Source organism: Castor canadensis, chromosome 4 (genome assembly GCF_047511655.1).
Source record: "Castor canadensis chromosome 4, mCasCan1.hap1v2, whole genome shotgun sequence".
Taxonomy (NCBI): Eukaryota; Metazoa; Chordata; class Mammalia; order Rodentia; family Castoridae; genus Castor; species Castor canadensis.
Window position 1 is genome coordinate 135285727 of NC_133389.1, and position 16890 is coordinate 135302616.

General features: G+C 36.8%; 1 pseudogene; it reads left to right on the plus strand.

The window, feature by feature from the left end:
* Window positions 1-255: 255 nt before the first annotated feature.
* On the plus strand, window positions 256-1645 carry LOC141422384 (insulin-like growth factor 2 mRNA-binding protein 1 pseudogene; annotated as a pseudogene).
* Window positions 1646-16890: the final 15245 nt, after the last annotated feature.

Here is a 16890-nt window from a genome sequence, read left to right on the forward strand (position 1 = left end):
ACTAAGTTATAGTAGAATTGACAAATAAGATATAAATGACTTTATTTTGGAAAGAGGCAGGGTTCAATATCACTTGCAATATTAGAAGTGATAGGCATACATCCTTTTTCCTCACATTGTGAGCACCTCTAGCCACACACTTTTGCTTATTGCGTGTCTCCAATCTCTGGAACAGCACGGAGCATCTGAAATATTCCACCTCAGCTCTGGTGGGAAGTACTGGACAGCCTGCTGACTCAGTAGGACACAGTAGAGTAAGTGAACACAGAGCAAGACTGTAGGGATGAATGTCACCTATTCCAATCGGGAGAAGACCAGGCAAGCCATCATGAAGCTGAATGGTCACCAGTTGGAGAACCATGCCCTGAAGGTCTCCCACATTCCTGATGAGCATATAGTACAAGGCCCTGAGAATGGACGTCAAGGAGGCTTTGGTTCCAGGGATCAGCCAAGCCAGAGCTTGCCTGTAGCAGCAGGGCCCCGGGCCAGGCAGCAGCAAGTGGACATCCCTCTTCGGCTCCTGGTACCCACCCAGTATATGGGTGCCATCACTAGCAATGAGGGTGCTACCATCTGCAACATCATGAAACAGACCCAATCAAAGATATATGTACATAGGAAGGAGAATGCAGGCGCGATCAAAAAGGCCATCAGCATCCACTCGACCCCTGGAAGGCTGCTCCTCTGCCTGTAAGATGGTCTTGGACATTATGCAGGAGGCAAAGGACACCAAAAGGGCTGATGAGGTCCCTCTGAAGATCCTGGCCATAATAACTTCTTGAGGCATCTCATTAACACGGAAAGGCGTAAGCTGAAGAAAGTGCAGCAGGACACAGAGACAAAATCACCATCTGCTCGCTATAGGACCTCACCCTCTACAACCCCAAGAGAACTAGAAATGTGAAGGAGGCCATCGAGAACTGCTTTAGGGTGGAGCAGAAAATCATGAAGAAAGGTTGGGAAGCCTACAGGAATGACATAGTTGGCATGAGCCTGCAGTCCCATCTGATCCCTGGCCTCTACCTGGCTGCAATAGGTCTTCTCCCAGCTTCTTCCAGTGAATTGCCCCCCTCCCCTCCTCCCAGTAGTGTTACGGGGCTGCTCGCTACATCTCTGTTATGCAGGCTCCAGAGCAGGAGATGTGCAGGTGTTCCTCCCCTCCCAGCAGGAGGCGCCATCATCAGCAAGAAGTGACAGCCCATCAAACAACTCTCCCTGACCTCCAGTGCCTCCATCAAGATTGTTGCACCTGACTCCAAAGTTTGAATGGTTATCATCACTGGATACCCAGAGGCCAAATACAAGGCGCTGGGAAGAATCTATGGCAAACTCAAAGAGGAGAATTTCTTTGGCCCCCAAAAAGGAAGTAAAGCTGGAAACTCACATACAGGTGTCCATCTCAGCCTCTGGCCAGGTCATCCTCAAAGGCGACAAAACTGTGAATGAGTTACAGAATCTGACAGTAGCTGAGGTGGTAGTGCCTAGAGACAAGACCCTGGACAAGAACGACCAAGTCATCATTAAGACCTCCTGGCATTTTTACACCAGCCAGATGGCTTAGCAGAAGGTCTGAGACATCCTGGCTCAGGTTAAGCAGCAGCACTAGAGGGGACAGAGCAACCAGGCCTAGGCCAGAAGGAAGTGACCAGCCCCTTCCTGTCCTGCTGACTGCAGTACAATGGCGGAACTATAGACTGTGTTCTCCTAGCAGGCCTGAGAATGAGGGAGATGAGGTATGCCCACAGACTTAAAAAAAATTCTCCAGTGAGGAACCCTGATCCCAGCCCCAACCACCAGACCAGTTGACCCAATACAGTCCACCCCTTGGAACATTACCATTGCAATTCTACCTCAGGGTGCTTTTAAATGTGGATTGTTTAAGGAAGTGCTCTAGCCCCCACCAAGAGGGTGGGCCAGACTCCAGTGAGAAGGTGAAATAAAATTTCCTTCAGATTTTTGAAAACCTCAAAAATAGATTAATCTGTGGAAAAAATACTGGTTAATATGAACCTCTGTTGCTAATGGTAAAAAAAAAAAAAAATACAGTATTTGGCTGCTGAAAAAAAGTACTTCCAGTGCTATGAATGGTGGTTTGTTCCTTAGAGAAGGGAAATAAATTTGCAGAGTTTGAAAATACCCAGCTTTGAATCGGTAACTGTAACAAATGCTAATACAATACAAAATCCCTAAAATTTTATTTTAAAAGTACAAGAAGGATTTGTTCTTAATAGATTTTCATGAGAATTATATTTCAGTCTATAGAAGTGCCCTTCTGTTCTTTTACTTTTCAATATAGTCGAAAGGAAGATTTCAATAAATATCTAAAGGACTACATGATAGTACCATTTTGATGTCATTATGATCTGACATTATCTGGGGAAGTAATTTGAGGTATTTCATTAGATAAATGCCTTGATGAGTTTACAAATAGTTTGGAAAGGTGATACATTACATTAAAAAATTAGTGCCAGGAAACTGACACAGAGTCATCAGAGAATGCAAGTTATCTTCATTTGGAAAAACAAGTGCTGATATTGATAAAATATAGTTTGGATCTAACATTTAAATTTATAATAGTTGGAATTATATTATTGAAAAGGATATCAATTATATTTAGTGCCAACTAAATATAATTTTAATGCTATAAATCTGTAGCATTAAAGTCAAACAGAAAATTGGAATAATCATCAAGGGATATTTAAACCAAAATGCTGACTTTATTTGAGTTAACTATTCAAACAGCATTAAAAAAAAGCAAAGCCAATCATTACTAGACAGCATTGGAGAAGTGCTGTCTGCAACTTTCCACAACTTCCATAAAAGCTAATAGTTCAATCAGATGCTTGATAATATCTAGATACACATCTGAACTTCAAGGTCTTATCTAAAGTAGCTGCACATTTTAAACCATTTCTCTATCAAGTACTAGAAATTGAACTTGAGTCAAATGAAGTGATACAAAAATAAGTCATTTATAAATGCAATAGAATTTATCAGTTTCGGAAGAAGAGGAATGCATTGTTTTGTTGTGTTTGGCTCTAAGTGGAGGCTCAAAGCTGTGTTTTTCAAACTTGTGTGTGCTACAGATTCTCCTGGAGGCTTTAGACTATCCAGGAAATTTCTACTTAGTGGATTGGGTTTTCAGTTAACTTTTACCAAATACCCTAGGTGATTCTGATAATTGTGTTCAAAACCATAGTCTGAAAAACATTGACATGTTTTTAGCTGTTTGCTGCAGGTGACAATCTTTCAGGATTCTACTTATGCTGTAAATAACATAAAACAAACTCAACCTGGATGTAGGGGATGGGGTCAGCACGCATCACATTCCATGCCAATCTCTCCTTTTCTATTCAATTCCACTAACATGGTAGTTTTATTCATTCAGCAATGGACTGGGGAAAGGAGATACCCAACAAGAAGAAATACAGACATGAATAAAAAAATTGCCTTTTGCCATTAAGAAAATTTCAAACCTTTCAATATCTGAATAAGGTAAAATAAAAGATGGATTTAATTTGTTCTCTAATATGACCCAAGTCCTAAGAACAATGCCTGTCACTTCGCATGTGCCATACATATACATATATAATGTTTAATGAAAGAATCACAAAGTAAAATTAAACAATGTATATGTACACACATATTTGTGGATATGAAGCATTTTCGATGGGGGAAGAAGGATAGTTATAGAGTTAGTAATGTTTCTAAAAAAGTTTCAACCTTATTATTTGCTACCTTCCAAACACAATTCCTCATTTTCTTATAGTAGTCATGGAATATGATACTCTTACCAGCTAATAGGATTTTAGTGAGAATCTTCAGATCATATTGTCTAAAATGGGCATTGTAGAAGAATGAATCGACAGAAGAATTCATCTCAGATGTACTAGTGACTAATCAAGTAGCTGTGTCCTAATTTCTTTATTGTTGAGTTGGAAAATATAGCACAACCTGACTGGTTCACACAGGTGGTAGATGATTATTGAGAACAGATATAGGGGAGTGCTTACACAGTTGAGAGGAAAAAGGGGAGATACAATTGTGAGTTCCCAGGCGAATTTCAGTACCCAGTGCACACACCGCTCAATGCAGGGGACCTTATTCAAACATGTTGCTGAGGGGCTTCTCCACTCGCATCCCTCCATAATGGGATACAGTCACGCAAGTCTTTCCCACCATGTTACTTTCTCCTCCTGCGGAGTAATTTCCAAGTTTCAAATTCTTTTCCTCCCTTCATCCCATTCTGTTGAAGCAATGTTTTATCTGGGGCTAATAAACTAGTTATATTAAGGTTTTGATGAATAATTATAGTTTAGCATTTTATGTAGTTAACATAAAATGTGTCTTAATAGATTTCTTCCATTCACTGAAATGATTCTAATCATGGAAATTTCTGGTACCATGACAGACTGAGGGAGTACATTTCTAAAGATAGATGACTTCAGTGCCCTGAAATGATATAATTCATTCATTTATTTAAAAAATGTATTTGAGTAAGTCTTTGCTGGAGTCTGTTCTAGAAGTTGGGATATAGGTATGAATAAGACAAATTCTGGCTCTCATAGAGTTTACACTTGATAAAGAAGCAAGCAAAAATATCAACCAGCAACAAACACTGTTCAGAGAAGCAGAATGGTATAGAGAATGATCAGAGTGGTGTAGTGGTAAAGAAAATAACAGGACTATTGTAGGCTGTGAGATCAGGAAAACCCTCTGAAATACAGATGTAAAACTGAGATCTGAATGGCTAGGAGAAGCCATTCATATTAAAGGGAAGAGGGTCTCAAGAAAGAACATTAGTACTATTGTGTGAATGGAGGAATTGGCTTGATGGAAAAGTTAGAGAAAAGTCAGGAAAACAAGGGGAGAATAATCTGAGACCAGACTAGATAGGTATACAGGGGCCAACGACAAAGGACTTTGTAAACTGGGGAAGTTTGAATTTTATTTTAAGTTTAATGAAAAGCCATTTTAAAGCAAGGTGCTGTAATACATTTTAAAAAGATCATTATAACTGCCATGGGGCGAATGGTTTATGGGAGGCCAAGAGGTGAGGCTGGAAGATGTATGGAGGCTGGGATGCCATTTGAGTAAACCTAACATCATCATGCTAGGTTTAGTGGAAAGACGAGAGATGGTTGGATTTGTTATATGATTATTTGGTGTTTGGCAAACAGAGCTTGTTTATGATTTAAATGGAGTCAAGGCTATGAGCACAGGATAAAAGCGAGAGCACACAAGGGAGGGGTGAGGATAGGTAAGACACCTAAAAAACTAGCTAGCATTTGTTGCCCTTAACGCAGAGAAACTAAAGCAGATACCTTAAAAGCAACTGAGGCCAATAGGAAAAGGGGACCAGGAACTAGAGAAAAGGTTAGATCAAAAAGAATTAACCTAGAAGGTAACACCCACGCACAGGAAATCAATGTGAGTCAATGCCCTGTATAGCTATCCTTATCTCAACCAGCAAAACCCCTTGTTCCTTCCTATTATTGCTTATACTCTCTCTACAACAAAATTAGAGATAAGGGCAAAATAGTTTCTGCTGGGTATTGAGGGGGGGGAGCGGGAGGGGGTGGAGTGGGTGGTAAGGGAGGGGGTGGGGGCAGGGGGGAGAAATGAACCAAGCCTTGTATGCACATATGAATAATAAAAGAAAAATGGAAAAAAAAATAAATGGAGTCAAGGAAACAAGACATTGTTTGCTTTTAGGCACAACTAAGGTAACTTTGGGGTATAGTTTTAGTTACCCTTGGTAACTTTGTTGCTGTTGTGTTAAGGAAGTTATGTTTCCACCTGAGCACTTTATTAATCTTGGGTTACTATAACTAAATACCATATACTGAGTGCCTTAAAAAGACATTTGTTTCTCATAGTTTAGGAGTCTAGGAAGTCCAAGATCAAGGTTCTTGCTTATTAGGTCTTTGAGGGCCTTTGTTTTTGGTTTACAGATGCTGCCTTATCTCTGTGTCCTCAAATAACCATCTGTGTTTCTCCCTTTTCCCATAAAGGCACTAAATCCCATTATGAGGGTGTTTACCTCTTGACCTCATCTAACTATACCTCCAAAAGATCCCCCATGTCCAGATACCTTCACTGTGGAACATAGGGCTCCAATGCTTGAATTTTAGGGTGCCATGGTAGGCATCATAAAAATAATCAAAACTGGGTATGTCCTAGCCAAATCAGAAGTCGATGCATTATCATTGGCAAATTACTACCAAAGCTTATACTAGAGTACGTATACAGAAATATTCTTTTTATTATTTTATATTATATGTCTTCTTATCCAGTGTTACTTATATCCCATAGTTTATCTCTGAGAAGTTTCAGATCTGAGATTCATGATTTCATGAAAGCTATGCCATTGCTAGAAACATAGTTTATTTTTGTAGATTATTGACATTCAGATTTAACACCTTGTGAACGATTTGAACAGTAAGGAGAAGAGGAGAGAACGGTCACAGGATAAGCACATCCCCATTGTTTCAGAAGTCTGCCTTTGTGGTTTTACATAATCCTCCTAAAATTTATGATGTACTGCATGAAATTGCTCTAATTTATAAAACCTTTTCTAACCTAAAATGGATAGAAAAGATGAAGGTCAGATAAAGACCCTGCAGCTTGATTTCCCTTCCTGTAGCTGCCAGAGTTTCAGCTGATGATAGATGACTGGGCAGAGGCGTGAGCTTTGAATGCTTTCCTTTCTTTGCCTTTAGGAAAAAAATATCAGCTGAGACCAGTTAACCAGAGATGAAAAGTCAGAGTTGAGTGATGATGAAGATGGTCAAAGAGAAGGAACAGCAGTCACTGAGCAGCACCTTTTTATATTTAAGGAGTTTTGTAGAAATTGGTAATGGTGCCATTAGTAATTTTTAGTCAACACATCTTATCTTTGATATACAGTATTTATTTATTAAGCTGATGGCTGAGATTAATTGATTTTGAAACTAGTCAAAATTCACATATTGGTTAAGAATTGACTAAACTTCTTTGCTTCTTCAATACTCCAGGGCTTTCCAGACATCTCTTCCTTCCCCTGCGGCATCAGGCTTGACAACTGCCTCTGAGCCCTGCACCATCTCTGCAGTGGCAGGGAAAGATATAGAGCAGCACAGACATTCTTCTTTTTTTCTTTAGTTTTCCAGGCTTTATTTTTATTGGAAAATTGTGTTAGACAAAATCAAGACATATTTTTCTATTAACTCCTTCTTTTCTTTCTTCCTTTCTTTTTTCCCTTTCTTTTCTCTTTCTCTGTCTTTCCTTCCCTCCCTTCCTTTTCTCTTTCTCCCTTTAGTAGAGACATTCTTTTTGGTAAAGATCCAACTTAACCTCTGACCTTAAATTGAAGGGAAAAAATGCAAATTTCTTTTCCTAGCACTTGGAACTATTGTTTACAAATATCTCATAAAATGGAGTATGCAAGACTCACTGAAAAGAACCTGTCAGAAAACTGGTTGGGAAGCTAGGGGAAAAAAACTAGATAAAAACAAAAACAGAAGAAAAAGAGAATGATGAAACCAGGGAAGTTAAGAAAGTACTGTTCTCCCTGTCTTTCATCCACCTTTTCCACTAGAGAGGGCTGTGTGTGACATTCAGAAAAGAGCAGAGCAGCTGAGATAATAGTTGACTGAAAGTTAAAGCCTGTAAGGCAGAAGTAGCAGCAAAACAAACAAACATGTAAAAGAATCTCTCCCTCTAGCCCTCTTGTGCTCAACAATCTAGTGTAAGGCCAGATTCATGGGAGGGGAGAAAAGAGGGTTTTGTTAGCTCATCATACCAAATATTGATAAATGTCATAAATTTTATTATTTCTGTTAACTTTATTAATGTTTGTAGGTATCAAGAAATACTTAAAAAGAGATGGGCATGGTGGTACATGTCTTTAATTCCAGTACTTGGGAGGGAGAGGCAGGAGGATCTTGAGTTCGATACCAGCTTTGGCTGCATAGGGAACCGTGTCTCAAAATAAAAAGTACCCAAAAGATTTTGTTGTGAGAATGAATACATCTGTGTTAGTATAATGGGTGTTTCTAGTTATAATACATTCTAAATGCAAGGTTTTCTAGGATCCATCTCTGCCATTTGTTCTGGGCAAGCTCCCCATGTGACATTTGCTCATGACTGTAGCTATTACTTATTATACGATTTCTAAACCCATAGTTTCATTTCTCAGCTATACTGTAGACCAACTTCTTCAATTGTAGTTTTAAGCCATTTCAAATGCTAGTTGGTATGTGTGTGCATGCGTGTGTGTGTGTGTGTGTGTGTATTTCATAAACCCAGCATCTGCCATTCTAAATAGCATATCCAACTGCATTTTCAATCAGAGAAATAATGCAATTTCATGTTCTGGAGAGACTTTAGAAAAATCTCTGCAAAAAACTTGAAAGTGGATCTCTTATTTCCACCAATGTATGTGTTATTCATAGACAATGGTTTCTGCCTGTCCCATGTCTTGCCATTGCCTGATGTCTGGCCCAGCTCACTTCACCATTCCATCTTGGTTGACGATCCAGAGTCAGGGCATCACCTGCTTGGATGGAATAAATGGTCAGAGCTATTGGTGGCAGCCTTTATGCAGAACTATGACTTTAACTCAAACAGAGAAACTGTGGGAGACATGGGAGTCAGTGCCTAAACACTGCATAACCTCTCAACATTGAAGTGCTATGTACCCCAGGCTGGCCTTGAACTTATAGTCCTCCTGCCTGTATTTCCTGAGCTCTGGGATTACATATGTGGGCCACCATATCTAGCTTTTAATGTTCCCTCACCATTTTCCTCCTCAGTCTTTCTAATTTCCATTTTCCTTGGCATAGTGAAATTTGTTCTTATATTACTTCAGTACGTTTCTATGTGGCCTCCTGTCTTCAGTGTGACCTTTACTCTAATGATATTTGTCAGATAGTGAACTATAGGATATGTTGGGGACACTAGAATATTTGTGTATGTTTTATTCATCTTACTTGTAGCTATCAAATATTTTGTCAATATTTCCTCCAACTAAATATGTGAATGCATGTATAAATATGGGATATTTGAAATATATTGGTGTCTCTCTATATATATTAACTTCTATTTGATATATTTCATGTTAAATTAAACAAGCATTTTATTCTGGATCCCAGACAAATGTATAAGTGGTTGAAAACATCATTTTAAAGTAAAAATGACTACAGCTGAATTCTATATGCTACTTAGGCATACTTTTATAAATTTAATTTCAGTATGAATTGTTATTTAAAATGGTATTTATGCAAACTCTTATATTCTTGCTATTAATTTATAATATGGGAAGGATGAGATTTAGAAATTAAAATGTTATTGTTATTAGTAAAATCAATTCCTCAAAATTTTTTTCATTTAATAGAATTTTTAAATCCTAAAGCTTTCCTTGAATTGGGACTTTTAGGTAATCATTTGCACAATTCTAAGTAGAATGATCTTTTCACTCTAAGCATTAACTTTCATTTCAAAAAATAAGGCAGGAGAAAAATCAGGTAGGTACTTCTTTGTGTCAGATATCTTCTGTGTACCCTTCTAGTTGTTCTGTTCTCCCCACCTACCCTGTTTTGTGCCCTGGGAAGCAACCTCTATAGAAAGGAGGAACCATAGGCTCTCCTTTCTGCTAGCTTCTGTTTGCATTTGGCTTCAGGGAGCCTCATGAGGCGATGAGAGGCGGTAGGAATGAAGTCAGGGCACTTACTCTTCTAGTTTCTCTTTGTGTGGTTTCCCTTGATTGAAGATGCTACTTCTCTCCAGGATGCTTCTTCTACATCTCTTTCTCCTTCTGGTTCTGATAAATGCTGACTCTTCTCATCTCTTTGGGCCTGGAGGGTGTAAAGACCCTGTGTTACTAAGTCAGTTCCTGTACTATATCCTCTACATTCACCCACAAATAAATTAATCATCCTAAAATTATCCTAAGTTGAATGTACTATCTCTTTTTGTTGGAACCTTGATTGATAAAGTTACTAATATTCTGGACCCATTGTATTCAGAGGAATGTATTAGCCAATGCACTAGTGTTCTACTTTGTTCTTGGTGATGGCTTTGATAAGAAATCACTTTTGACAATTGACTAAAATCTCAAAAACTTACATGATTTCAAAAGGAAAACAATAAACAAGAATAACTAATAGGCATCTCACAATCCACAGACCTACAGTGGAGACAAAAATTTCATCAAATAGTCCATTTGCTCCTTTACCTTTTCTTAGCCTTTTTAAAATTAGGTAGGGCCATGTGACAAGTTCTGGTTAATGAAATGTAAACCAAGTGTTTGCAGTGAAAATTCCAGGCTATATCTTAAACATAAGCAAGAACAACAAGAACAACCACAAAGCCCAAGCATGGTTCTCCAGTTTCTCTCCCCCGCCTCGGGCAACTGAAGAAACAGTCTAACAGTTGATATACTTATAACACGGCAGATCCTCCATTATCCTGGGTCTCGGAGGACCTGTGGAATACAGTTCCCTGTTGACCTGTTCTGAACAGATAGAAAGAGTGGGAAATAAACCTGTCACTGAGATTTTGTGGTTATTGTAGCTTAATATATTAAACTATCTTAATGCCTGTCCTAATACAAGGGCCATGAAAGAACTTGTGATTTCCCCCTATATCAAGATAATAAGTTAAGAAATGGTACTGATTTTTCTTTTGACCTTACTTCTTCTACACACAGAATCCACTGGCAAGTCTTATGTATTCTATCACCAAAATATAAATCCAAATCCATTTCTGTGATCTTCTTTCCAAATCATCCTGTAGATCACGGTGCCACCATGGCTCTGTGAGTTGCTACAATAACTTTGTAACTGGTCACTCTGCTTCTTCTTTTGCATCATAATGATCTAATAGCCACATAGCAGCCTAATAAATATTTTCAAAGTATAAATCAGATTGTTTCTTTCCCATCTAAAACTATACAGTGGTTTCCCATTGCTATTATTTCTCATTTCCCATTAGAAATAACTACTCAGCTTGAAACAACACCTCACACCTGTCACTCTCTTCACAGGACAAAGCACAAAGTGCAATTATTTTTAATGTATATGTTTTCTACTTTATCTTTTGTCTTCGAGTGTAATGTAAGTTTTATTAGAGTAGATAGGGTTTTGTTTTATTTTGTTCATCCCTGTGTTCCCAGTAAGTATAAAAGTACTTGGCACAAAAAATATTTGTGGAAAGAGTGATAAATTATAGGAGAAAATATCTCAGACATGTTTCCTAGCCTTAAAATAGTATTTTTAATTTTTTGTTTCAACTTTTTCTTCCAAATTTATAACTAGAAAATTAAAGTCTACCACAGTCAGACTCCAGGCCCTAGGAAATATTTAATGCAATATCACATTAGCCAGAAAGGGAGAATAAATGAGGTGAAAATATTTTGTTGTATCATTTCTCCAAGAATGCTTATAAAAGTACAGTCACCACATGAAGCTATTCTTGTGTCAATTACTGCTGCTGCAAAAATGAAAAGTTCTATTACAGTCTATAGGTACCTTTAAAATGGCCAACAACTCTAAATTTATTAAGTATTCTGTTCTACACAGTCAGCTTAAAAACCCACACTATCTCTGAGAAATTTGCAGTGGTACATAGACAGTTTTATAGGGTTGTTTATTATCACTATGATAGAGCTGAAAGCTAGGGTATGGAAGGATTGCACTAGCATTAGGTTTACAAGGAGAGTACCCTAGACACTACATTTTAGGTGTTCCCAGCACCATGGCTCACTTTTACTCAAGGAATAACTCATACATTCCCAGAATGCCACTCATTTGGCAAATGCCACTCATTTGCCAAAGAAATACTTCATCTCTTCACCAAGTTAAGAATTTTTCAAGTACAGGATGGCCTACCAAACTGTTAATACCCTTGTGGACTATTTATGTAACATGTTTCTTTTTATTTCCTTTCATAGTTGGTCTCCCCAAATCTTTCTTCTTTGTGTTATTCATTTAAGGTATAATTAAGGAATTATTCTAATCTTGGCTTGTGTATGTTAAGTGTTTCATGGTATCTTTAAATCACCAGAGAATAAAATGTTTTCCTTCAGAGTTCTCCCTTGACATTTGAAGTATGATTATTTTACCTCCCTTTGTCATAATATAAGAGAATTTTGACTTTCCTCATCAGATTTGGCATATGCCGTATAGATTGGGTACATTTTAAGGATAGATGCTGCTTATTGAGTCTAATTATGTATGTTCTGTTCCCAATAAAATATGGAAACAGTCATTTATCTTGGGGAATGAACCAACAGGGAAACAGATGCCTTCAAAGGCAAAAAAGCTGTGATTATCCAAAGAAATTAGAGGTTCTCTTAAGAATCTTTAGATTATATGGACTGTTTTATGTTATAGATTAAAACCAAGGGTATTCTTTCCATACCTATAATCAAAAAGATGAATGGAATCATTGAAAGTCAGTCACAATAATTAATTTATTAATCAATAGTTATAGATGTCTATCAGTTGTGATAGGAATTAGATTAGATGCAAAGGTTTATATAGTCTTTGACATAAGATACTAACAATTTAGAAAGAAACCAGACAAATTACACATACACACACACACACGCCCTGTACTGTATTTAGCATATAATCAGCCAAGGTGGTGGCAGAAAGAGACAATGGAGTCACTGAAGCATATGTAGCATTTGTAGATTATATATAGTTGTTATTTATTTGGCCTAGAGCAAATTAGGTGTTAGTTCACTTTACAAATGGGACTTTCAGAAAAAGTTCCATTTTTCTCCAACTGCATTGTTTGGGTGGATAACTGTATATCAGTTTTCTCTTTTTCTTAAATTTGATTAGAAAGAAACTAATGGCAGAGCTTTCATAAGAAAAATAAGATAAATTCAAATTTTTTCCTGAAGTTCTCATCTTTTGAAAAGAGCCCAAACTAGACAATCTGAAAATCTCCTTTGCTTAGGTAGGGCAATTAAATTTTTTTGAAAATTATAATATCATTTATTTCTGTCAATTTGTATCAACAATGTTAGTATAGTTATTTGATGAAAATTCAATTTTGGTGACATTTAGAATGTATTTATATGGGGTTACTATATCTGATAAAGCCATTAACTTTTGAGTTTTTTATGATCATGTCTTTTTTTTTTTAGTCCCTATTGCAACAACATTTCCATCTTGGAAACATAAGTAAAGACTAAATGTGTTTCTCAAACAAATTCTCTATAAAATGGAAGTCATAAATTACTTTACAAAAGCAAACATTTCAAGTTGGTAACTAATAAGAATTTTTATGTAGTATATGAACAAATCCATCCACACTGAAGACTTGGGTAATTGAGAGGTCATTAAATTGCTCTGTCAACTGAAATTTCTCTATGAAATGTAGAAGTACATTTTAAGTGTCTCTGAACATCTCCATTTAAATATCTATCTTAGCACCTCAAACTCAGTGTCTTAAAAATTCCATACAAATTTATACATAATAGTTGCTCAGAAATTTATTGAATGAAGACTAGCTGAATATATCATCTTCAAATCTGCTGACTTTTTAATGAAATTGTTCTTAAGTCTCAAATGACCCAAGCCTTGTATGCACATATGAATAATAAAACAATAAAAAAAACCTTAATCACCTCCTGTTTCTTTCCATTGCTAATCAACTCATGGGGCTGCCACCATTTCTGCTGCAATGTCTCTCAAATCCACCTCATTTACCCAGAGGATATTTATTACATGTATATTATTTGTCACAAACAAGATCAATATGGTTCATGCTATCATGAACATGGCTTTTTGGTGGGGGAAACCTACAGTCCCATATCAGTCTTCTTGGCAATAGTCTAGACTACTATTTCTTCTCATCTCAAGTACTATAACACATTCTTAATTCATCTCTTGGCATCCAATATCTTTTCACTCCCATCTTATTCAATTAATCTTAAAAGCATGGTATTTATCCTATTAACTTTTTGTATAATACATTAAACAGTTCCCCCTTGTCACCTATGAATTTGGAAACAGTTCCCCCATTGTCACCTATGAAATTATTGTTGCATGGTCTGGCCCAACCAGGTATGTTCATTAATTCTCCTCTTCTACTTTATTTTGCTAGGATTCTTGTCAGTTCCCCAATGTTTTAACACCTCTCTACACTCTTTCTGCCTTAGAATAATCTTCCCTCTTGTTTGAATTCTCTCTTGTTAAAATCCTACCACCTTTCAAGGCCAATTCTGCTTCTCTGTCCTCATCCCTTCAAATAGAAATATTTTCTCTCTACTTTAAACTCTCATAGAAACTTCTTTTTCTTCTGTTGTGGTTCTTACTAGTTTGACTCTGTGCTGTAATGTTGGTATTTATTCCTTGTCTGCTTGAGAACATCCTACATGTTGTTCTGGTATTCATAGCAGGTAGCATAGTTCCTTGCATACAACAAGCTGAGTGAATGAAGGTGTGACCTTGTTATAATTGGAAATGTTGCATGTATTGTATAGGGGGACCTATGACTTAAACTAAAACAATCCAATTGTATCTCTTTTCATTTTTTTTTTTTCAGTTTTGGGTTTGAACTTTGTGCCTTAAGCTTGCTAGGCAGGCACTCCACCAATTGAGTCACCTCCCAAGTCCTTTTTAGCTTTAGTCATTTCTCAGATAGAGTCTTACATTATTTTTTGTTCGGCCAGGGCTGGCCTCCAACAATGATCCTCCTGATCTCTGCCTCTGCATAGCTGGGATTAGAGGAATGACCCACTGCATCTGACTATCTAATTATATCTTACCTGGGAATTTTGGCTGGTCCACTTGAATTTTCACAAGTGACATTGAGTTTATTTTATAGAAACTTTTTAAACAAGACAGATTTTAAACACCGATTAAACTGTGGGCGCTTAGATTTTGTTCTCTACTTTTTCAGGCATAGTAAAAATCAACTTAACTAAAAATGTATGTAATTTAATGTCATATCAGAGAATCAAACTGAAATATTTTCTTCTGATAGAGAATTCCCTAAGTGAAATCCAGCTATTTATGCATACAACTCCAAATTTAAAGAGCTAATACTTTTTCAGACTAAAAGTAGGTTTGCCGTTCAAAAACTTCTCTCAGATTCCTTCCAACCTTTCTTGTTTCACTTAATTGGAAGACCTCAAGGAATTAGATACTATACAAGATTTGATAAAAAGCATCTAAGAGAATCATATGGATGGGTCTTTTTAATTTTTATTTTATTTTTTATTATCATATTATTGTTGTACTGGGGATATATTGTGACATTAACAAAAGTTATTACAATATATCATAGTTGAATCCAATCCCTTCATCATTCTCATTTATCCCCTCCTTCCTCATTCCTGGAATAGTTTCAGCATGTCTCATTTTTCCATTTTCAAACAAGAGCACATAATATTTCTACTACATTACCTTCCTACATGCTTTCCTTATATTCCTCTTCTCACTGGTACCAGTACCTCCAGACAGGACCTGTTTTAATTTCCTATTCATGGAGGGGTCTTGAGTCAGAGAATCTCCAGGCTTGCCCACTATTCATATGATTTTGAGAGTGGGGTAGCATTATGTCTGTGTTGGAAAGAATATCTGGAACAAGGAAAGCACTACAGAAGAAAAGTAAACTTCTAGGCAGATTATCCCGGGGAGTAGACATACCATGGGACATATCTACAACTGAAACTGCTTTCTTTCTCATTAAACTTGATCAATTCCATCATTTGGTGGACTCTTTCCCTTGGAAACAAACATAAGATTCGTATAATAGACATATACAACATATAATCCATGTTGTCTGGCCTAACATAACTATTTTATGAAGTGAGGGATACCTCACTCTATGAGATATATTTCTTACTACATTTCATAAGCTTACTAACAGTTCATTTCATAGACTGTTCTCCTGGAAACAATGCTGAAACTAATGTTAATGTCATTGCTAGTATGCTTTCTTTCCCCTGGAGCCTGAGTAACTCTTTTCTGTGAATTTGTTTCTACAGAATGAAGGAAGGTATAATTCAAGCTAACTCCCCAAGCAGACTTCAGCCCAGATGCACTGTCTGTGATGCCAAAAGCCACATGGTCCATTCCATGAATAAGCACATTTGTATCAGAGCAATCACACCACTCTAATTCTTTATTAATTTATTCATTGCCATGATACTTTACCAAGACAACCAAAGGGAACATTAAAACAGAAGCAAATGGTTTGAAATCTCAAAGAAGCTGGTCTTTCTACTTATTTAAAAACATTAAACTTTGTTGGTTAAATGCATAATTGATTTTTTAAATCTAGGGAACTGACTAGAAGAAGACTTTTGTATTGAGGGAATCTTGGAATAGCTATCTTAAACAAACAAAAATATGTCTTTGTTTTTCAAAAGCACAGAATGCAAAACAGGTCCTGTCTGGAGGGTTGGTAACAGTGAGAGGGGAGAGGATATAAGGAAAAGGTGTAAGAAGGTGAATATGGTGGAAATATATGTACACATGCATGCATGCATGAAAATGGAAAAAGGAGACCTGTTGAAACTATTCCAGGAATGGGAGGCGGGAAGATAAAGGAGAACTATGGAAGGGATGAATTCAACAATGATATATTGTAAGAAATTTTGTAAATGTCACATTGTACCACCAATACAACAATAATAAAAAAAACCCCATAAATTTTTAATTCCTGTTGGTTGGTCCAGTAAACATTCCTAAGTAAAATTATCTATTAAATAAGAGTGTCATGGACAAGGGAGAGAAAAAAGGGAATGATTCACATTTAATTACTCGACATAGGTCTTTTACATGTCTTATTATTCTTTATAACATAGACAGAAATATGATTCAAAATGACTTTGTTTTTCAATTTCATTCATACTCAAAGTGCAGCTATGAAAAGCTATATAGCCCT